The sequence below is a fragment of the Gallus gallus genome, chromosome 1, assembly GCF_016699485.2.
Source record: "Gallus gallus isolate bGalGal1 chromosome 1, bGalGal1.mat.broiler.GRCg7b, whole genome shotgun sequence".
Lineage (NCBI taxonomy): Eukaryota > Metazoa > Chordata > Aves > Galliformes > Phasianidae > Gallus > Gallus gallus.
In genome coordinates this window covers 57,863,887-57,887,829 of record NC_052532.1, presented here as the reverse complement: position 1 = coordinate 57,887,829, position 23,943 = coordinate 57,863,887, and the positions used below count along the sequence as shown (strand labels likewise).

The 23,943-nt window shown below is 38.2% G+C and overlaps 1 protein-coding gene and 1 long non-coding RNA gene across 8 annotated transcripts in view; one reads left to right on the top strand and one right to left on the bottom strand.

Moving 5' to 3' along the window:
* CHRM2 (cholinergic receptor muscarinic 2) overlaps positions 1 to 23,943 on the top strand; it is a 98,750-nt gene that overhangs the window by 53,919 nt on the left and 20,888 nt on the right. The window contains exon 1 of one of the 7 annotated variants that reach the window (XM_046939143.1): positions 17,180 to 17,279. The exons of the other annotated variants lie outside the window; for them this stretch is intronic. The gene's annotated coding sequence lies outside the window, so the exon portion shown is untranslated. Of the gene's footprint in view, positions 1 to 17,179; positions 17,280 to 23,943 lie in introns of those variants that run through there. 7 annotated transcript variants of the gene reach the window in all.
* Positions 13,585 to 18,010, bottom strand: LOC124417431. The gene is made up of 3 exons (XR_006932217.1): positions 17,734 to 18,010; positions 16,680 to 16,759; positions 13,585 to 14,673 (listed from the first exon to the last, which is right to left on the bottom strand). It is a non-coding gene; the product is annotated as an uncharacterized LOC124417431 (long non-coding RNA).

The following is a 23,943-nucleotide window of genomic DNA, read 5'->3' as shown; positions in this document are numbered from 1 at the left end:
GCTATAGACTTTAAATGGCAACAGAATAAATGAAATTCAAAGTACTTTTTGGAAGTGCCTTATTTAATTCCCATTCTGAGGTATTCAATGCCAACCAAGGTGGCAAACAAGCTATTGACCTTTTCCAGAATGCACCAAAGGCCAGTTAAATGCTTCTTATCTTTCTTCCTTCAATAGAATTCACCTTAGCAGTATCAGAACTCTGCAGTCTAGAACATAAATTGCAAATAAAATGAAATAAAATACTGTTCAAATTACATACATCAGTTTGCTACCAGGGATTGTACAGGACATACCATGACATACTGTTAGGAGATAAAAAGTAACACATTAGGGCTCACATGTAATAGCACAACTTTGCAGTGGAGATACAGTAACTTTTACAACCCCCTACAGGTGCTATTTCACACCACATAACAAAAATGATTGTAGAATCACAGAATCATGAGAAAACATCTGAGTTTAGAGAGCTTGCATTCAACTCAAATAAGGTTAATTTATGACAAAACATTTTAATTTTGTCAAAAGCCATGTTTCTGCATTCTTAATCCATATCATGTGCCATTTATTTGTGTCTTTAGATGCTTGTCCTTTAGAAATGCATTTTGTGGAAGATAGGGAGGAATATCTAGAGGAAGTATGTCTGGAGAACATCTATCAATGGAAAGTTTTGCTGCAGTGGGTTAACTGCTCTGATATGTGTCTATTGGTACTGCACAAAATCTTGCCACATTAAATTTGAACAAAGCAAAGAGTCAATGAAACACAAGAATCCCTCCCCCCCCCCCCCTCCCCCCATAATACTTACATTTTCTAAGTGGTTTTTCTTTTCCAAGCCTCATCACAAGCAATTAATCTCTCTTCTAAGTATCTATGGTGTTCTGCCAGTCTTACACATTTCCCTATCATTCTTCCCTTTCTTAGCTTCTGCATGTCTACTCTTTGGACCCAAGTGTAATTTTCATAATAAATAGATTTAGATTTGTATAAATTCCCCAACTGAAAGTAGTGAAGGAAGACTGCTTCTTTGTGCTCCAATATCCTTCTGAAAAATATAATTAAAATATCTTCATGCTGACTTACTTGTTCTGCATTTCATGAATGATGAAGTTTGTCAAGATATTATTTCTCTCCATGTCATGTGAGGAAGGATTAAGCCATTGAAGTGTTTGATATCAATAAATGATCTGGAACTCCATAAAAGCATCAATTATTATGCAGTTAAAGGTGTCGTAGTGCTCTCTCAGGAAGCTGAAGTTTTGCCTTCATTCCTCTGTTAACAGAGCATGGGGATGACTATATCCAGAAAATGTAAGCCGTGAGTCTGTGTAAAATTGAGAGATAATTTTCTTAATTCTTCATTTGGATATACTGGAAGAAAAATAAAAGCTAAGTCAGTGTAGAAACAAATGGCCTACTCAGATCTCTGAAAAGTTGGGTCCCTCTGCCTGCGCCCTTTTATTTTGTGCTGACACTGAATGGTGGGAATGTACTCTGGGGCTACATCATCTTTGGAATCTTTGATGGAGTAATCAGCAAACATTGCAATTAAATTGAATTTTGTAGTGTCTGACTGAGTGATTTACAGCCTGGAAGTGTACTGTCTGGTGAATGGAGCCCTGCTCACATCCAGGTTGTTTCCTTTTTTTTTATCTGGTAACCAAAACTCTACTAGCATGCCAATTTGCAGCAAAAAGGATGTGAAACATCAAGCAAGCAAATGTATCAGTAACTTCCTTTTTAATGATGGTAAAACGTAAGAGTCCAGTTTAACCTCTAACAATGAGTGTCTTTCCTGTGATCACTACATCCATTCTGTTTTTCAAATTAGTAAATGTTGGTCTCCGATCTCTCACTAGGTCAAACAAACAAACAAAAAAAACTTGGTAGATGTAGAAAAGGTGAAAGAAATTTCAATACGAAATGTTTAGAGAAAAAATATTAACTCAGTATGGCCAATATGTAGCTTTTAAACAATTGCTTAGAGTACTTAATGGTAAATATTTTGATGAAGCTTTTTCCTTCTAGTGAAATAAGTTATTTCCTTATTCAATCACTGAATTTTGAGGTAGTGAGCGCCATAATTCAAAAGAGGTTTGAAATGTAAGCTGCACTTGAATCTTTCATGATTCAACTTACAAACAAGAAGCAGAAAAGCTTATTCTGTAGTAAAGAGGAAAAATCTTCTCGCTGCTATTGTGCCAGGATTAGAAAATGTAAATATCTTGACCTTTCAGAAAAATTTGTTTTAGAATTTGAGATTAGGCAGATGATTTGATTTGGGTTTCAGAAATATATTAACCAGAATGGTTTATTAACCTTAGTAGAAGTTGTCGTGGTTTAGTTTTAGTAAGTGCTGAAAGGCAGAGTTTTTTCTTCATTTCAGAAGACGGTAGAGGGCAAATTCACTTTGCTACTGATGGGAATAGATACTGAACTTGCACCATGGCAGCCATCACTGAATACACTGTCTTCTTGTCTCAACTTGACTCAGGATGAGAACTTGAGCACCTACTTTCTTAGAAACTTCCATTATTATGTTCTACAGTATTGTGCTTTTCTCATTTCTTTGTTCCTCCATTCCTCACAAAGCACACAAACATACGTTTCTCTCTCCCACGTGAAAGTTATCATGCCATTGAAGTACCAGCAAATGTACTCTTCTCCCTTTAGCAATAACCTATTTTCCCATATCTATCCTCAACTATGTTACCACTGCACATTGTTTAGATCTTACCAGTTTTTATTTCTCACCAAGTCCCCCTGCCACGTCAAGGGGGGGATGTAACATGCCAAGGCAATGTGTCTGAGGAGCATCTAGTTGCAGTTGTCTCTTCTGTACAACAAAATCAAAAATTGGAAGAACAAGTTACAAAGAACCTGTTGTGGTTTTTTAACAGTGTATTTGCCATGAGCTGGCCATTGCTAGGCCTCTTAAATCCCAAGGGAGCATGGGTGTATGCAGATTTGATTTGTAACCCAGCACAAGAAAGATGGGCTGCATTAGGGAAATGATACTTGCAACTGAACTTAATAAAAAGCATTTCACAAGACAGGCTTGCTGGCCAGGTTCATTGCCATGCGCTTTACCTCACTCATTCCAAAATATTTGTGACATACTTGATTGACTGTCAATTTTCTCTACGTGAGGTTGCACATTAAGTTGTGAAGTAGAGATGAGACAAAGATGAGAGATTGAAATACTCTCTAGAATTAAACTGGATAGCAGAGACTAGACAACACAGGTTTTTGTTGTTGTTGTTGTTGTTGTTTTTGTCACAGTGGAGATTCATGCTTTTAATCCAGAGACACCCAGCTGAGATCCTAACCCAAGGGGGCTAGGAACCTAAGGCAGAGGAGATAAAGGCTTTAGGGGCTGACTACTCTGAGACAAATCACTGTGAAAGGACCTCTCTTCATTCATTAAAAAGCTGAAGATAAGGCTGCTAACTTAGGTACCATAATTTAACATCAGACAGTTTTTGGTATGAAACCTCTCTCTTCCACTTTTCTTTTGTTCTGCAGTAACTAATTGGTAACTATTGCTGGCAGGCAGATATTGAACAGCATGCTGGCATATTAGAGCTTGTGTTCCCGTGTTATCATGCTGTTCCACATACATGGCTTCTATTCCTATCCGTGAACAAGGACTTCTTCCTGATTTGTCCTCTCTTCAACTTCCACATCTTCTGACTATTTTTTTACTTCCTATAATTTAATTCCATCCTTCCAGAGTGTGGAATGCTGAGTGAGTTTATGAAACATCACAAAAGGGAAATATGCATTTCTCACCCTTCACATAAAACAGTTATCATCACTGTTACCGTGCATCCCACGTCTCACTTGCAGTATCCTGCCCTACATGTTCCTCTCTGTTTCTAGATAAAATTGAAAGCAATGATAATTGCCATCGTTAAAGATTTGTATGCAGTTCTGGAAAACAAGAAATGCAAGTCAACTGAACTAGGTACATTGATTTGATCAGAGTTCAGAAGTCCTAGATGCTTGTCAGCTGCTCGTTACAGGTAAAAAAAAAACTTATTATCCATTCTTATATTACCAACGTTTCCAATTTTATACCAATTGATATATGCCACTGACAGTAACAGTGGACATAGATTATCACTAGATAATTATGCCTGGATTTTTCTGAATATAGGCATTACTATACTGCTGAAAAATATTAATTATACTAGAAGGCACATGATGAGCACTGCACATCACTATTTCCTGGGACAATCCAGAATGGGCACTCTTCTGTTGATCCCAAAATTTACCATACTAGGAAAAAAAAATTAGACTGGAATAACTGAAAATCTCTGATATTTCCCACGAAACTGTGCTAAGAGAAATTACCCTGATCGTTCTTGTGTATAGTGGATTGTTGTAAGTATTGTCATGGGATCAGAAACTGTGGTGGCTGGTGATCCAGATTCCATCTTTATCCTTTTCTTCTGATACAATTTCTGTTCCTTCTAAAGTTGCTGATATACTGGCTCCCAGTAATCAAAACAGAGCAATCTCTGTCATGTAGTCATGTGAGGATGCTAAAGAAGTACTTGGATGTAGGTAACTTCCTTACAGATGTCACTTTCTCAATTTAAGATATACTTTGAAGTGGCATTTCAAGTATTTATGAAATTGATTAGAAATGAAATAATCCAAGTACCAAAAAGGTTTTAGAACGAGAATGTAACAATTTGTTTTTCAGGCAGCAATCAAATATTTTTAGAATACATAATATAAAATGATTATTGACTGGGGCAAACCTCGAAACCCTAAAAATATATCAAATCTGTGAATAAGCTTAGTATGTATGGGACCATAGGCTGTACAAGGTAAAGAGCATGAAGGCAACCTGCTTCCAGTCCTTCTAACTTACCAAGTCATGAAAAAAGCAAAAAATAAACAGTGAATTTGTTGAGGACTTTCATCTAGTAGACTTCCAGCACAGTCTAGCAGACTGGTGAGTAATAAATAGCAGAAGAGCAAGGGATGGTAGAGGCTCTGCTTATACAGTACCTGAAAGGCCTACAGAGGATGAAAGAGGAAAATCCTGTGGTTTTCTACCAAGTATGTGGCAAAGATTTAAGGGAGTGAAACAGTGATCAGAGAACAATATTTTTACTGCTGAGTGCTGCTGCCATGTGCTCACAGATGATTTAGAATTAAAAGTGTTTGATCTCCTCAGAGATCTTGTGCTCAGTTTACTTGTTTCAGTAAAAGGTGGAGAGTGTTTGAATAGGAGTGGCATGATGACAGATGCTCTGAAACCAGAGAACACAAGCCATTTGACAAGACAATTCTTAAACATCTTTTATGCACCGCAGTTATTCAAGTCTCAAAACTGTCCTTTTCATTTCCTGAATATCTAAGAATTTGGAAGTAGAGGCTCAGAGAAAAAAGCAGATATCAGGCAGAATGTGCTACAGAAGATTGCTCCAGATAGATTTTTCTTCTAAGTAGAAAAGTGTCCATGAAAAAAGCATAGAATATTACTCTGAAAGCAGCCCTCTGGAGTCTTCAAACCCTAAATGAGATATGAGAATGGCAAATGAGAGAACAGTGAGAGACGATGCACAGCTTGGTGGGTGCAAAGGATGGAAAACACTGTCGTGTGTATAAAACAATTTGTAGGGAAGCAAATGCATTTGGAATATTTTCAGCAGTTTTCCTTCTAATGGCATCAGAGGATCAGTTATGAAAATGGATGAATTAATGGGTTATAAAGTATAGAGATTCATGTGAGTTATTCTGTAACATGATTCCTTGCTGGATTTTATAAAGCAAAAGAGAGGTGTTTATGATGACAGTCTAGCTGGTATTCATGTTAAAAAGTACTAAACAATTGCTGTCAAAACATATTACAATTGATCAAGAAGAGTAGAAGTTCTTTGATGTATTTTCTTGTTCTCCTACATGGTGCTTTATGCTTTTCAGTAGCTTTTTAAAGGACAGCAAATGTTGTGAATGAATAATGATGAAAATTTAGTTCTTGGTTCCCTTTTCACTGCAAGCATCATGCTTGATACAGTCTTGGAGCTTTGCTGCATGAAGACCAGGTTTTGTCTCTGTACTGATTTCTTCACACTTACATTTTGATCTCTTGATGTTACTCTGTTCCTCAGTGTGAACATATAAGAACTCTACATAAAACAGTATCACTGTCTATGTAAACTCGATTTGAGAGCATGTAGGAAGATTTGATGGCAGAAATTCTTGACTTAATTAACATTTCAATCTTGATAATCATAACACAATTTAAGGGTTTGGGATTAAATTTAAAAAAAAAAAATGGAAGGGAGGTAATTAAACATTTGTTCATCTGTGCAACTACCATCTACTACTCTTTCTATAATCAGAAACAGCAGCATATCCTTCCTGCTGTACAAACTGGCCATAAAGTACTAACAGTTTAAAAATCTAGGTCACAGCTTTGTCTCACTCTGTATCCTCTTCCCTACCTATTTCCTCTGTTCTGTGTACCACAAGATCCTCCTCTATTTTTTACAGCTCTAATTCAGTGTGCTTTTCCTTCCATTTTTTTTCCTTCTTTCATTTCTTTGTCTTCTATATTACTACTTCTGTTCTGCTCTCCAGCATTATCCTTACCATTTCTTTTATCTTTTTGTCCAAAGACGATCGTGCTTTACCTCTTTACCATACCTGTGCTCCCCTCCTCCAGAAAGTTCAGACTCTTAGGTGCAGATCTGGCAATGAATCATACAAAACCTCTCTCTGCACCATGGAGGCATAATCATTCTTCACATTCCTTCCAGCAGGTCTCTATCTTTTGTGCTAGTCTTTGGTCACCAATGACTGCTTGACACATACATTATGCATAGTGTCTAAAGACTTAATTTTATCGTGAAGACAGTGAAAGAATACATATGAGTAACAAATAGATTCCAGTATACACTAGACCACTCTCACCAAATATGATTTATGAGCAACCAATTCAGTGACAAAAGTACAGCAGCAAGACATGCAAAATGTGCACAAGATGCTGTATGACAGCAACTCATCAGTACAAGCTGTGGTTGTAGATAATATTTAAAGTTATAGATACACATTTTTTTCCACAGAAGCTGCTCTGCACAGACTACCTTCTCAAAATAAATGAGATCTGGTAAATCTAAGATAGTGTAGCAAATGGCAAGATTGATTTTTTGAAGTGCAAAGTCTGTAAGCCTCCTCTGGTGTGTGGGAGTGCATGGCATGATCCACTCATACCATGGCTGATGACAGACACCACCTTTATGTGTTGCTGTCTACCTTAGAAAGAATGCAGTTCTTGTGGAAGCAATGACCTTTACCTTTCTTCAGGACTGGAATAGTGAAACATTAGATTTTCTTAACTGGAACATTCAAACTGGCAACACTTGTACAATTCTTCAGTGAAAAGTTCCGGGCACTGGCATTTTCTGAAAAGATTGTTTGCATGCCCGTGGTATAAATATCCATCAACTGCCTTGATGCTTTTCTTTCTTCTTCATACGAATATCTCATGTAATTTCAAAACTCTTTAGTGAAATATGAGATTTAGCTAGAAACATATTAGCAATTTTGACAAGGACTTTTGAAATGAAAAGACTTTAAGAAGAAACTGCATTTTAAAACACCTGTACATCACACAGAATTACTGGTGAATATGCAGTTAAAAATTATTTAAATCCTTGTTTTCATCAATGCTACCTCTTAGACCATTCATGAAAATAGAGTCAGAAAGGCATAAAGTAACGAGGACTTTGGATAAATTGGGAGCTGGCCTCCTAAAACACAGTCTGAGATGTGCTGACATGAGAGAACAAAATCTTCTCAGGGTTTGTGAGTGTCTGTTAGTACAATAATATTCCAATGGCTCCTCATAATGAAGCCTTAATAATTAAGTAGCCTAATTCTGCAAATGCTCAGAAGTAATCTTTTCTCAGCATGCAGAAGAAGTTGAATGCTAATATTTTTTGCCTGATCCACAGTTTAAAGATGAGTTAAAATACTAAAAAAGAAAATTAAACCAACAGTATGCAGCTATGCGTACAAGCCTTCAGTAAGAACCTGAGCAGAAAAAGGAGGATAATTTTCCAGTCTGTTTTTTATCCATAGCATCCTCCTTGTGATATTTCCCAGTAGTTATTGACTGGAAGATACTGTTCCAGAAAACCTCTAGTTTACACTTCTGTAGATACTAGTTTACACAAGTCCTGTGGGACCGTCTGAGATGAGACTCTGCTCGTAAGCAGTTCTGTTGATAGCGCTGTGTTTCTTTTCAGGCTTAGGACCAGGTATTATTTAATTACTCTTATTTCTAAAGGTGTACATGGTCTTTTAATGGTGCTTGCAAAATACCTAAGCAGGATAGGCATCTAACACATAGAAAAGCCAAGAGATACTAGAATCTGGCTCTGGGACAGACATTCATCTTTTAAAGCAGAACTTGATGAGATTCCATTTTCCAGTGAATTAATCACTCATGTCACTGGCCTAGTTTTGCCCTCACAAGAGAGGAAAGAGACAACCCTGCAGGAGGCTAAGTTCCCTTTGTTGTGATTCATCAGGAATTAAATTTCTTCAGAAGTTACAAAGCTGTACATTGGCTGAGGATGCAAGGGTGCTTAATGAGGCTACAGTGAACATCAATGTATTTTTAGTCCATTCATCAAAGTACCAATGGCTCCAATGTCAAGACAGATGAGGCAATAATATATAAACTGAAGAGAGGAAGGTGATGGCTGCTGGAGGCTTCTTTGACTTCATTGCTTTCCTTTTTGGAAAAACACTGCAAGCCTGTCAGGCTCTTGCCAATTCTTGTTAGTACAGCTGGAGCTCAACACTTCCTTCTTCACTGTTTCACTGAACACAGCAATATGCAATAAGGGTTAACTTGCATGCAGTTCATAAAGATGAAGGAGAGTGGGAATGATATGTAAGAAGCATTTATTATTTAAGCCTTATTTGGGCCAGTTCTGCCAGGCTCACATTAACTTCATGGTATCATTGAAGACTTTGATTCAGGTTTTGTCTCAGCTCCATTGCATTCAATGAATCTTCTTATCTTCTCTTACTGCCTTCTCAAGCCCTGCTTTTTCCTTTATTTTTGAGCAGTGTCCTTGCCCTCCCTTAGTGTCCATCTACACAGAAATATCTGCCATCAGTGACATGCTCAAAAATCTCACTAAATCTCTGCAAGAATGGGCTCTGTGTACCACAGAGCTAGAAATAAAACCAGCCTATGCACATTTCATGGGATGTTCTGTCTGAAAACAAACCAGAATGCAAAACTGCGTGCAGTTTTGTGCTGGCTATAATATCTATTCTACCTGGCTTTGTGCAACTTTGAGTGAGATACCCCTCATGCCTTGCTGCAAGAGAAAATTGGAGCAGGAGAAACAGATAAAATGTAAAGATAGAAGAATGTAATAGAAAAACAGATTGCCATAAACATTAGTATTTGGGTGACACGTGTGCCTTTGTTGTCAGGTGTGATGAGTTGCACCCACATTTTTCAGAGTCAGAAACCGATTCCAGATCAGTTCGATCTGTCTTTACTTTTAACTGTAAAACTCTTTTTTTCTTCAAAGTTTTGTGCTACTGTCTGTAATGACATCATCCCTTCTAGTACAATGGTTCTGCCCTGATGCATCCTGCAAGTTCTTTCATATGCAAGTATTTTGCAAGTTATACTTCTGATTCTTTTTGAATAGCTATTTAAAAAAAAAAAAAAAAAAAAAAGAGAGAGAGAGAGAGAGAATACTGATCTACCCTTGGTGTAATCAGGGTTGGACCAATTCTGGAGGCAACTACTTACTGGATATCAGTATCATTTTTGGGGCTACAATTTAAATTGCGTGAATTGTTATTCCGTCATACAATTCAATTATATATGAAAATTGGGAGCACTACGTTAACAGCTCACATGATAACACATTAGTACAACAAGCCTGACTATTTTCCTGTAAGCCTTTATGGTTGAACTCTATGTAGTCAGTGTTTCTGATGACTCTGTATTGAGTTTTTATACTGGAAAATGGAACTAAGCATAATGACTTTTGCAGACTACATTCATAAGAGCCATTATACTTAGAGAGTAAAAAGCTGATACTTCAAGGCCTGTATGATTGAGATCAGAGATGGGCAGTTGTTACTGCTACTGGTAAAAGCAAATAGGAGGGAAGGGAAAACATGTACATCATACAATACAGATGGAGAGGTTTGCCTCCCTGTGATGCCATTAACTAGTATTCTATGTGTCAGCTAGGACTGCTAAAATACCAATTTCTCTAGCTTATATGTAAGCTAGTGCTTGTTTGGAAGATTAAGTAGAGTTTGGGATCTTCTCACTTGCTTTATTACAGTAGTTATGTTAATCTATGGTAGGTCAAAGAAAGAAGAAAGGGCTAAGGGCAAATCTGGGGCCAGATTAACCTGTCTGAAGACCTTTTACTCTAATGTGATCTGAGGGTTGTAACGGGGGAGACACACTTACAGTTGATTATCAACAGCACAGAGCTTCACTCCCATCACAGATATCCTGCTTATATAATGCTTTGCAACAGGAAAATTGGATGTGGGACAGATCTGTGAGTCTGATCAGTGCTCCTTAAAACCATACTCCATGGGCCTTTCCATCTATCCTTGGGGTTCTGCTGTTTCAGACTGGTTTCAGTAGGTGATTGGTGATCAACAGCAGATCAGAGCTAAGGAAATCAGGACACGTAGGCATTCTTTCTGATCCTATGGGACAATCTCTTAGTTCCATCCCCTAGGAACTAGCATACATTCTGTAATGGAGGCTACAGACCAGTGAATCCTCCTGAGCAAACCTGATGGCAGTTTGTTCACACATAGCCCAAATGCGGTGGGCGCCTTAATGTCTATAGATTTCTTCTGAGTAAGAAGCCGAGAATTTGCATTATTCTGATTCCTTTTTCTCACTAGCATGCCTTCACCAGACTCCCAAACTACTTTATGCACAATCATGTAGGTTTTGTTTATATTATCTGACTTCTTATTAAATAAGAGAAAATGTGTTCCTGCTTTCCTGACCCTTTGTAATAGTGAATTTCAAGACATATACTAGCATCACATAACCACAGAAGCTTCAAGCAGTTCAAACAAAAGGAGACTCCAAAGGTCTCTGTTCCAACTTCCTGCTCAAAGAAATTCAGTGTCAAGCTCAGACCAAATTGCTCAGGATTTATACTCATTTTAGCTTGAAAAACTCCAAGGATGGGGGCTTTAAAACACCTCTGGACAAGCTGATACACTGCTTTACTTTCCACATGTTGAAATAATTTCTCCTTAAATCTCATCAAAACCATGCCCTGTTTTCTTTCAACACTCCACCGTGCACCTCTATAAGAAATCTGGCTCCATCTTCACCGTAACTTCCCCGAAAAAGGGCAGGTTGCTGTCAGGTCACCATAAAGCCATCTCTCCTCCAGGTCAGTCAAACCCATTACCTTTGATCTCCCCTCACAGGCAATGTACTTGAGGATATCAAATGGACACAACTTGTTCTCAGATTGCTTTCTAAGATGCACCCATCTCTAAACAAAAGATTTTTGGATTGGAAATCTCTTCTACATTACACATATTTCTGGTCTGCTGAATATAGCACTCCCTGGACATACCTTCTGTCTCATAGCTGATGGGAAATGAAGAGGTATTGAAAGTTACTGCCCTTTGGACAGGTGTCTAATCGCAGCCCCCAACACTGCAGTGATAACTCCCCAAAAGTTGCACAAAACAATGTGAGTTGAAGAAAGAAACACCACATTTCCCCCAGTGGTGATTTTTTCCCTCTGCATCTTTCCAGACAGAGTGCTGTTGCCACTGGGAATACTGCATTATATCTTCCACTCTGTGTATGTTCAGTGACTGAACTGTAAGAACCAATCTCCAATCCATCAAGTGTCTTAGAAATTTCCTGTAGTTTCCATTGATTTTTTGGGGAGAGAGTGAAACACAGAACTCCCTTTTGCTTTCCCTTTTACACAGAGAAGATTTTAATTAGTGCCCTTTGTGTTAAACTATTAGAAGTAGCCACCTGTGGAACTTGGAAGTTAATCACATTTTTAAGTGTTTTTAAATGTTGAGTCTAAGCCACCCAGAGATTTTTCAGCAGGGAGTGAATATTTAGTTTCCTGGCAGCTTTTCTATTACCTTTCTCTACAGAAGTGGCATAAAGGAGCTAAAGATGATTCAGAGTCTTGTACTAATGTTTCTGCAAGGGCTGCTTCAAAAGTAATGCCTTCTATTTTATTATGTTGGGCTATGACATCAGAGGCAGATGTTGGTGGTGTGGCACTAGGGGTTGAACCTTCCCAAGAATATTCTGTTACATTTTGTTGCCTTGAGATAGATAGCAGCAGAGGGGCATTCTGACAAATGGTGCTGTTGTGGAAGTGCGTATGAATCATAAAATGGCTTAGATTGGAGGAGACAGTAAACATCATTTTCTTCCAACTCTCTTGCCATGGGCAGGGTTACCAAACACTAGATCAGGCTGCCCAGGGTCCCATCCAATTTGACCTTGCATGTCTCTCGAGATGGGGCATCTACAGCATCTCTACGCAACCTATATCTACCCTTGTTTAGTTTGAAGTCATTTTCCCTTGTTCTTTCACTATCAGACCATGTAAAAAGTTTATTGTCCCCTTGCTTGTAAGCTTCAAGTGCTGGAAGTGTGCAATGAGGTCTCCCTGGAGCTTCCTTCATGCTAAACAAGTCCAGCTCCTTCAATCATTCTGTATGAGAGGTGCTCTAGCCCTTTGATCATCTTTGTGGCCCTCCTCTAGATCTACTCCAACAGTTTCATATCTATCTTGTGCTGAGGGCCCCAGGTCTGGATGCAATACTCCAGACAGGGCCTCACGAGGGCTGAATAGAGGGGGACAAGCACCTGAGAGATGCTACTCTTTAGAGACAGCCCAGGATACTGTTGGCCTTCTGGGCCGCACATGCCCACTGCTGGCTTGTGTCAGGCTTTTCATCCACCAGAATCTCCAAGTGCTTCTCAACAGGGCTGCCCTCAATGGGTTCTTCTCCCAGTCTGTACTCATGTCTGGGATTGCACTTGGCATTACTAATTAGTTTATGTACTTTTTGAGCCTTTTCAGGTCCCTTTGGATGGCATCCCTCCCTTCTGTTGTGTCAACTGCACCACTCACCTTCGTGTCATCTGCAAGCTCGTTGAGAGTAAACTTGCTCCCACTATCTATGTCACTGATAAAGATGTTGAAGAGATGATGAAGCAAAGGTGAGGAATTTAATTCCTCCAGATGGAAAAAAAATCACCCACTGACATTCATTGATACTTGCTGAACTATTATGGAAACCATAAACATCTTTTATGGGTGGTGCAGTTCAGCAGTGGTGACAGTGGATCACCTCTGCTGGTGCAGATTTTTACAAGAGCAGCATGAAGGCTCTTGTTCATTAGTGTCAAAAAAATGTACAGCTAATGGTGGTGACTATGCCCCAAAATAGTGTTTTATGGCTGTGAATTTGCTCTATCAAATAGTTCTATTGCACTCTTTGCATCTGTTTTAGTTTCCATGGAAATAAATAGGAGGCATTACTTTTGGAGCAACCTCCATATTACAGGGAATATTTATTTACTTTATCGTGGGTGGGTCAGGGGGCTTGAAAGAGGGTGTGCATCAGTTCACTGCATTTTTCTGTTATTTATGACTTTGTTGAATTCACTCAGCATCAAGAGATGAATAGGTATGATGATGATGAAGATTTAATTTTTTTATTATTTTTTTTTATTCAGAGAAACACCCACAGTAGTCGTATCATTTCTTCCTTCTCCTTCTGTTTGCAGTATAATGACCCTGTCTCACCAGGACCTTCTCCGTTTCATTTCAGTAACAATGCTTCTTGCAGCTATTTCCTCAGTTTTAATTTCCAGATTACAAAGGAATGTCTGTTATCTCTATCTTCTCCATAGAAAAGATGAATGATAAAGATGCTATTCTATTCCTTAGTTGTTCTACTGCTTATCGTGCGTGTTCATGATCTTATTACTATGTCCTTTGTTATGATGTTTTTGCTATTCTCTGTCATTCACAAAGTGCTTTTATCAGCTAAAGATCCCACTTTATTACTTAAACTGACTATTATACAGAGATCCATTTGACTATAAACAAAATGCAGTTGCCTGATAGGTAATCTGCAGCAGGTACTCAAAAGGAGGGAAGTATTGAGAAATAGCCTACAAAGCAGACTGCATCTACAGATTTGGGTTACACAGGAGCACATTAGAGCCCAAATCTAATCTCGGTATTCTACTTTGCGGATTTGTCTTGCATGAAGTTCTGTGTGACAGCTGCTTGGCAATGGTCGTAGACCTAGGTAGGTTTGCATGACCTTATGCAAAGGCGAGAAAAAGGAGTGCAGTCTTTTGGAAGAAGTAAATGCTTGGTTGGACACAATGAATGTTACAAAGGGGCTACTGGAGAAAGACTTTCCTCCTGAGTGATGAATAGCAAACACAATCCTGGGACATTTTACAGCAGGGAACACAGGAATATAATTATGTATCCAATAAAACAATGAACTAGGACTTGTCCCAGATTTTAGTATTCTTCTCTTCTCTTCTCTTCTCTTCTCTTCTCTTCTCTTCTCTTCTCTTCTCTTCTCTTCTCTTTTTTTAGTAAAGTTCCGAACCTACTCAGAGCAACAGAAGTTTTATCATTGGTATGCACAGGGCTTTTGACCTATTGATTTTTTCAGAGCAATTTACCACAGGACTTTAGACTCTGAAATTGGAGTTCAGATGACTAATGTAGACTATACTGTAGACCTCTGCTCTCAGTGCTCTCTGAGACAGGCTTCATTGCCTATGCAGATGTGTGGAAATTCACTACTCACTTCATGAAAATTAAGTAACATTCTCCTGGTGACTACGGGTTTCATGAGTAGTCTCATATTTAATTCATTCTTAAGAACATAAACCTGCACAAAAGTAGCATGTTTGCAGGTTAGATTAAATGAATCTAACACAAGCAAATAGTATCTGTTCATTTTTGTCTGCTAGGTACAGACAAAGCTCAGATTAATTCTGCAAATCTGAAAAGCAAACATAGAGAAACAGACATCAGAGATGCTGCATACTCAACAGGCATGCATTTTCTAATGGAAACACTGGTTATTGTTAATTAGGCTGTATAATTTGGATCATATTGGATTTACTGTTGTTTGTCTCACATTCACCATTCTGTCCAAGACTTCTCATATACATAATGACAAGAGGATAGATAAACACTAATACAGTGTATTACAGATAAACTATATCAAGATATATATCCAGGAAAGGACAAAAAAGATAGGAAATACTGCAACAAAAATATGCATTCCATGCATGCACTGATAGACAGATCATATTTTGCTAGCATCATGGATTTCTGATTTTCAATCTGTTGCAGAACAGGTTTTTCATAAGGAAGCAGGAAAAAATAATTGTTTGAATAGCAATTAGTTCTAACTGACTTTTGTATATTCTGGGGTAGCTATTGTCAGTATTGGTATTGTAAAAGCTCCTTAACAAAATAGGAAAATATTAAAAGTTGTAAAAAGGAAAGAAAGTTGGGGGGGGGGGGGGGGGGGGGGACAGGAAAGGAAGGGAAGGGAAAGAAAGGAAGGGAAGGGATCCCAGCTGAAACTTGCTCATAAATTGAGTAAAACTATGCAGTGGCTTATATCACATGCTTGATTCATGTTAAGAGCTAGCAAGTACTAGAGGATGCCACAGTCCAGAAGATGCCTATTGGCCCCAAAGTTAGTGACAAACCATGCTAATGCTAAGAGAGATGAAACAAAACCTTTAAAGTTCAGTAGATGGAGCACAGGAGCCTATTTGGTTAGTGTGGCCTTCCTCAAGGCTTCCCTTGCAGAGTACCTAGGAAGAAAATCTATGATCTCAAGCACTTCCCTAAATGCAGCCTCAAGAGCTGAGCTGGTGAGGGGAGTCTGTGTCTGGACTGAAGGTGAGTTTAGACTGATGATCACTTCAGCATGATTCTCATGGAAACCAAGGAGAGGGTTTCTGGTGTACATAGGTCCCTTCAGGGTGCCTGCCAGGAACAGACTTTGTTAATGCTCCTGTTAGCCCTGATGTGGAAAACAGAAAGGTCTCCTATAAATAAGGAAAATGTCAGCAGCAAGCACTTGTGTTGTATCACCAGTGTCTCACACTGAAGGAAATAGTCCTGTCAGAGTAAGAACATACTTAACCACTCAGACTGGTGAGGCAAAATCATGCAAGCTGATTCTTTCACAGCCAAAAAAAGAATTTAGAAAAAAATCTTCCAAAAATTCAAAACACTTAAACTTCAATCTTCATTTTAACTTGCCAGACAGGGGGAGACAAACATATGTTATTCATGACAAGCTATAATTCAAGTTGTTCTTTGATGTTCTAGATGAAATAAAACTTTCATCTAGCTTTTCTCCTAGAGCACTTTCCACTGGTCTTTCATGGGTTACAAGGGGACGAACCAGTAGAAGCCCTAAAGAGTGTGTTTTGGTTGTCCACAAGCATGAAATGCCACATTCCTATGAGAGGTCTTAAATGCATAGGCTTAAAACAGTTATACGTGAGCATCATAACTATGAACTGTTCCTCAAGAATGAAGCACTAAACTTTTGGCATTCACCATGATTAATACTAATACCTTTGTCAGTTTGCTTGTAAGTCTTCATTTTCAGAAAGAGTAAAACCTCATATGTCTCTTGCCTCTTCCTGTAATCATCTCTGTGAAACAAAAACTTCTGCCTCACCCATCCATGCTCACAATATGAGCTTGACTTTTATACTGACAATAACAAGTGCAGGTAGATTGAAACACTTTCTGACCACAGAAGATTGCAAAAGATCAGCTATGGAAAGCATGAGTTTTTCTTTCTACTATGTTGTTTACTCTTAGCCAAATACCAGTACACTCTTTTCATCAGAATTCACTGTATCACTATTTATTTGGTCTTCAAAATCACCTTGTTTCCCAGTGTTGAATGAACAGAATGTATTGCAAGCTGTGGGCAACAGGACTATGACAAATTCAATAGAATGTCCAAAACTCAAATTTCTGTTTGTGTTTGAAGTTAATGTTCATTTACGTGGGAGTTTAGAGAATATTGGCTCTACTTAGTTCAGGGTAAATTGCATCAGTTTCTCAGTGTCTGCAGAATCGAGCCAGTGCATTGATGTAAAGCGTCTAACGTCCTTCACCTGTGAAGACAGCAAGGAAGCGAGGAGAGACTCTCCCAGGAATAGTGTAAGAGTTAATTCTATTCATGTCTTTGTCAAATAGGTAGCTGAAAATAATCATGATCTGTGTTACTATGTTTGGTTTCAGATTGTGCAAAAGTAACAAAAGCCTAGGCTACAAACATAGTAAATGACAAGAGCCAGGAGGAGTAGCTAGAAAATACATTCATCTTATTAGTAAGAGTAATAATGTTATTTGGAGAGACACTTCTTGGGTATTTGGCCTTATCTGGGCAGGTAATACAATAAAAATATTTATTCTTTGATCTAAATGGATTACTTATTTGTAATACCTGCCTTGAACATAATTAAGGAAAGAATTAATGCACTTCTGTGTAATGTGTAAGTAAGGAATTGTGCTGTTTTTTTGACATTCCTTACATTATTTGCCCTCTGTCTGTTTCCAGCCCTGATTCAAATGAAACTAAAAAAAAAAAAAAAGCAATGGTATCAATACTCACATTTCTTTCCATTTCAGCAGGGCCCCAAGAGATCCTTTCTGTCCCAGGCCCCAAGGGGCGGGCATTTCATTCCTGTGTGAAGGAATATTTCATTTCTGTAAGAAGGAATATGGGAATTACAAAGTTATCTGTTTTTTGTTTGTTGTTAGTTTGTTTGTTTTCCTAGTTATTCTGCCATTCTCTGCTGCTGATGACAGTCAGCCTGGATAGTAAGCTGGAAACCTGAGGCAGGGAGTTAGATACTATGTCGATAAATGCTTTCTTGCCCTCTATTCCTACAGGGTCTATCCTTACCACATAGTTAAACCAATACTGTTTTCACATTTCTGTTGCAACTGTTAATAAAAACAGCAGTCTCTCACAATATTCACCCCCCCCTCCCCACCCCCCCAAAAAAATCTGAGAAAATGATATGACAGTATAGAAAATGGAATGGCAGCAGGTGCCTTAAGATATTTTGTAAGTGATGTAGAATCAGCATTAAGTTACTTTCTTAGATTTCTATTTGTCAAAACATTAATAAATATATAATATGAACTTTAATCTTAGACCTTTTTTTTCTGGAATAATTAATTCCACAGGACAGTGTAGTACATTCCTAAACAGCTACTGAGATTTGTAATAGTTGTTTTACTAAAAAACTTACCATGTAGATGAAAAATGTAATATGTTAAGATTTGAATGATTTCTGTTTTCTAACATATGGGGGAGTAAAGGAGAAAATACATAATTCCTTGGTCTGAGATATGCAAACCTCAAACAATTAAGGGAATAAATGATTCTCTCAATGGCAGGGTGGGCTAAGTGGCATTTACTTAGAATGAGCAGCGTCATTATGAGTGGTAAAAAATTATTATAGATGTCTGAAAAGAGAGATGACTGACATTTTTAAATGCTCGTTTGTGAAATAGTAAATGTAAAGAAGCAGATAATTAAGTTTAAAGGGCATTTTCCAACCACAACATCAGAAAGACTAAGAGGTTAAACATTAACCTGACTGTAAACCTCTCTGTTATGTCTCCCTACAAAAAAGAGTGTCTGTGTTTTAACCATTCAGTGTCATTCTATGCATCAACCATTTGATGTCATTGCATATGTATATTGCATATCACAAACTAGAACAAAAACAATCTCAAAACTTGATTAAAAACATTAGAAAATCAAATCCCACTCTATGTATAATATAATACCTTCACCCCAAGTGATGCACTTCAGACACTTCATGAAAGTCACTCATTGAGACTTCGGCATGGAGATCATTAGTGTTACAGATAACATCTCTAAAAACATGAAATTGACTGAGTTTAGGACTGAACCTCATTTTTACCCATATTAGTGATGTCACCTATAGGCCGACCTACCATCACAGACTTTTCTCAATTATTTTATGATTGGCTATGCAGCTGGGAGCAGGACGCATCTTTTTGTGTACATCTCTATTGAGAGTCCTGATGTGAAAAAGCCTGGGAGTCACTATTTCAGACATCAACCCAACTTGACCAAAGGAGACCAATTAGAAGTGGATACTTACCTACCTGTACTTTGAGAAGTCCAATGTCAGCTTGTGGATTGGGATCACACAGCCTTTTCTCCCTGTCGATTTCTTTTTGTGTTCTTTATAAAGTAAGAAGTTCAAAATAATAATAAAAAAAAAACACTACTGAGGAACAGTTATACAAAAGTATCCTAAGCCTGTTATATCGTGAGCCAGAGGAAAAAAAAAAAAGAAAAAAAAAAAAAGAAAAAAAAAAGGAGAGGAGGGAAGATACAAGCAGAAAATCTTTCTCTTTTTTCTCCAAACATTTCCTTTCAGATGTGCCTTTGAAGTCACAGGCTTATAGTGTGAGTGACTGAGAGCAAGAAGCTGTGAAATGTGCCTTTGAGCCATAGACTTCTCAAAGATTATCACAAGGCATATATGACGGTGGTACATGACATCTGCAAATCAGCATGGCATTACTGAGGCTTTGTTCAGCCTCAGACTCTGTGAGCAGCAGAGAACCAGAAACTTCCACAAGGAAAAATTAGATAAAGATGTTCCTCATTCTTCCTATTCTGATCATGCCTTCCCACCTGGGAGTCTCACCGCTAATGAGCACAGCAGTTGTGTTGGTATAATTTGCTTTTGAGGAAACTGCTGAACATACACACACATTCTATATATATAATTACTTATTATATATACATATATTAGTTGAGGTTACCACCTTATGTTCCTTTCAGCCCAATCACTACTGTTACTAGATATTGTCACTTCACTGCCATTTTATGGTTGCCCCTTTAACTTATCCTCACAATATGCTATTCTTTGTACTTACTAAAAGTTATTTCTGCTCAGATGGATTTGATTCAACTCGTAGTCAAACACATGGATTGGCAGAACATCTCAGTCCTTACTGGCTATACCTCCCTATGCTCCACTCACGGATCTTCTGCATTTCTCATCCTGGCAATTTTTTGCTCTCTGTGACAACCCTGAAAGGAGGTTGTGGTGAGGTGGGGGATGACTTCTCCCAGGTAACAGCAATAGGATGAGAGGGAATGGCCTCAAGTTGTGCTATGGGAGTTTCAGGCTGGATATTAGGAAGCATTTCTGTGTAGAAAGAGTGATGATGTATTGCAACAGGCTCTCAAGGAGGTGGTGGAATCCCCATCCCTGGAGGTGTTCAAGAAACTTGTGGATGTGGCACTGAGGAACATGGTTTAGTGAGCAATATTGGTGGTAGGCAGAAGGTTAGACTAGATGATCTTAGTGGTCTTTTCCAATCATAATGATTCTATGATTCTTACATAAAGGATATTGTATAGAGGATACTGTGCCCTAATGTTAATGTTAAATAGGAAGCAAAACTGACTTGCAATTTTGGAATAAACAGTGCTGAAGTTTCTTTCAAACTTTGGAGAAAAGCTGATCAAGGTTAGGATAGTTTCTGTAAGCTATATGGTAGAACTACTGTTCAGCACTGATCTTGAATGAGAGGGCAGCACCACAGTGTTCAATCTCAGGATCACTTCTTGCTAGACACTTCTAGGATGTTACTGTAGAGTGCATGATTTTACCTTTCTGCATTTGAAAGTGTTCATAGAAGTGGGAGCTGAGCACAGGGAAGAAAACAGAAAGATGAGAAGATGGGGAAAACACAGTCTAACCTAAGAAAACATGACAGCAAAGAGACTGATCTGAGTGGCAAGAGATTGCAGAACAAGATGAGAAGGGCAAGAGAGGTTAAAGGTGCTTCACTAGGCAGAAAGGAAAAAGAAAAGGGAAGCCAGCAAGAGGAGAGTGATGTGCGTCTATCTCAGTCCATAAACCACAGTTCGGATCTGAGGGAGGGGTGTTGTTAAGGAGAGGAGATGCAGTGGCAGCAGTTAGTAGTATAGCAAGGGGGGAAGGGTGCTGGTGAAGATACAATGACAATTGAAATCCCCAGGACGTGACTCCACAGAGAGCTGCAGCTGTTCCATGGTGTTGAACTGTGCCTCTGCCAACTCATCTGATACAGCAGGGACATGATGTTCTGGACTCCAGGCTCCAGGAGTCCCAGGAGTTCGGATGCACTTCCCTTTTGCTGTTTACTTCTTTCCATTGTATTTTTGTACAATTTATCAGGGATCACAGGCAAAGATACAGAAATCCTAAGAGAAATGCAATTTGTGATGGTTTCAGCTCCTATGAAACAGGCTTTATCTGGACATAAATATCTGAATCCCGCTTGATTATCTGAATCTCATACCTTTCAGAGTCAGACCTATCAAAGAATTGATTGCCAAGGGTCCCAATCCAAGGTCATGACTTTGCTGATGAACTGAGCAAGAAAAGAATGACAGGGCAAGAAGGAAATATGTTCATATCCACACCATAAACAACAGCAAAGGAAACAGCTACATAAATTTGCAGAGGAAAAATTAATCTCTATAGAAAAACTGAATGTACTGGAATGAATAGTAACTTCTAAAAATCATTTCAACTTCCTTCACCAGTGAGGTTATGGAGACCATACCTCAGTAAATTGCAACAGGATTTAAGAAATTAAATGTCTGAATGGCACTTGGAGGTGAGATTTTGAATCTGCAATTCACTCAATGCTTTGAGACTTCATTCAGTATGCAAGAAACATAAGGGACTGCTAGCCAGTGTCTCCATGGGCTGTCATGGAGTAACATAGGCACTAAAAATAGACTCAGTGAGGAATTTCTTACAAAAACAGAGAATAAGAGTCAGAAATTCAAAAAAACTTTTTTTTTTAATCTACAAAACAATTTTTATAAACATTCTTGCTACTTTTCTGAAATGTTCCACTATTTCAAAGAAACAGTTCAAAATAAATTGTAAATTGACCTAATTTAACAGACAAACCTGAGGGGATTTTGTTTAGGAGGTTCCGATCCTATGTTTGTTTGTTAGAATGGACACCAGTGTTCAAAGACATCTTTGGAAATATTCACCTCATTGTTACAAAATTCACTTCTAGCAGAACAGATGAAAATTGTTTCATTGAAAAATAGGAAATGTCAGAAGAACTGAAACATAAAATCCCATTTAATCCAGGTTGTTGAAATACATGTATATATTTTCGAAGAGCCTAGGTGAATGCTCTTGCATAACCCTACATTTCTCTTGCAGTCACTCTTCCTTGCTTCCCCTCATTTAGTTCTTTCTTCCTTCCTTCACCTCAGCTCTTTTTTTTTTCTATAATTTTCTTCTTCTTGCCTTCAACTCATTTATGTTTTCTTTTCTCTCCACTGACATCTCCTGATAGGCCTTTCTTTAGGTATGCACTGGTGCCCATCAGATAAGCTTGTGCTACATGAAGACACGTTGCAATGCAGCAGTTGCTACTGACAGATTCTGCTGTGGCACAGCACAGTGGGAGGGATTTAATCTCAGGCATGACAACCAAGGGACTCTGCAGTTTGGTGGAGGGGACTGTTCCCAAAGTACTTTACTAGATGGCACTCCTGTCTAGATAGTATTTCACCTCCTATCAGCTGTTTCACCATCAAATATCAACTTAAAATGTTTTTGGTAAAAAAGGAACTAGGATGAGAGAACTGGGCCATGTAAGTGACATTGTACAAGATGAAGGTAAACTAAAGCCTCAGGAAATAAAAGTTCGTAGTAGTAGTAGTAGTCCACAGATACGTTTGCTGTGGTCTAAGGTGAGGAAGCAGAAATCACAAGCACGCAAAAGAAACCAACAGATAAGCCTGCCAAATGAAAGGAGTGAATAATCTACAGCACAATTATGAAATTTCAGGAAATTAATAAAAACAGTATCAGAAATGAGATAAAAGCTGACATCGTACAAGTCATGTCATTCTAGCAACAGCCTTCGTGAAATTGATAAATTCAAATTCAGTTGATAAATACTTCTGTCATGAAAGTAAAATATGCAGTAAAATACAACACAGTGTTTGAATCTCAAAATCAAATTCTTTGTATCAGAAGTCTTCGTGTGTGTGTATGCATGTGTTTGTTGTTGGTGTTGTGTTTGTTTGTTGTTTTTTTTTTAACTCATTTTGGAATCAGAATGAGATTTTAAAGGGACATAACATATTAATCACCATGACTCTGTGGCAGTTTTGTATCTCATAGTCCTCCTTGTAGAAGTGATAAGAGCAATTGGCAATTTCCTATGTGGAAAAACAGCATTTTTTTTCTACATACTTGTTTTCAGACAGTTCCTGTGACAAGGGGTTTGGACATAAGTTATGCTTAGCAATCACTGACTGCTGCTTCCTATGACAGAGAGGATGACCCGAAGCCATGGCACCTAGGAACATTTTCTTCTGTGGCCTTTTCATGCCTTACAGTACAAATCTATTTACAAAATAATTGCTATCTTTTTTTCTATACCGTATCACTATTACTCCTCAGGCCTGTAATAGTTCTGGTTTCAAATAACCTCATTTAGCATGTTTAAAAGCTTGCATTCCAAACATTCCTTTTATTTATTTATTTATTTATTTATTTTATTTAGCTTTTACAAACATACGAGAGAGGTCAGAGTATGAAGTGTTCAAGCTCTGCAACATCTCTCTAAAAATCAAAATAAGTAGAGAGCTTGAAACTATTTGCTTATGCGTTACAGTCTTCCTGGCCTAGTGATGTTAAATATAATTCTAACAGAAGGTACATGGTCAGAGACGAGTCCCCCCGTTTCCTGCTATTAAGTTAACCTTATTAAGTGGTACATTATTGTTTAACAT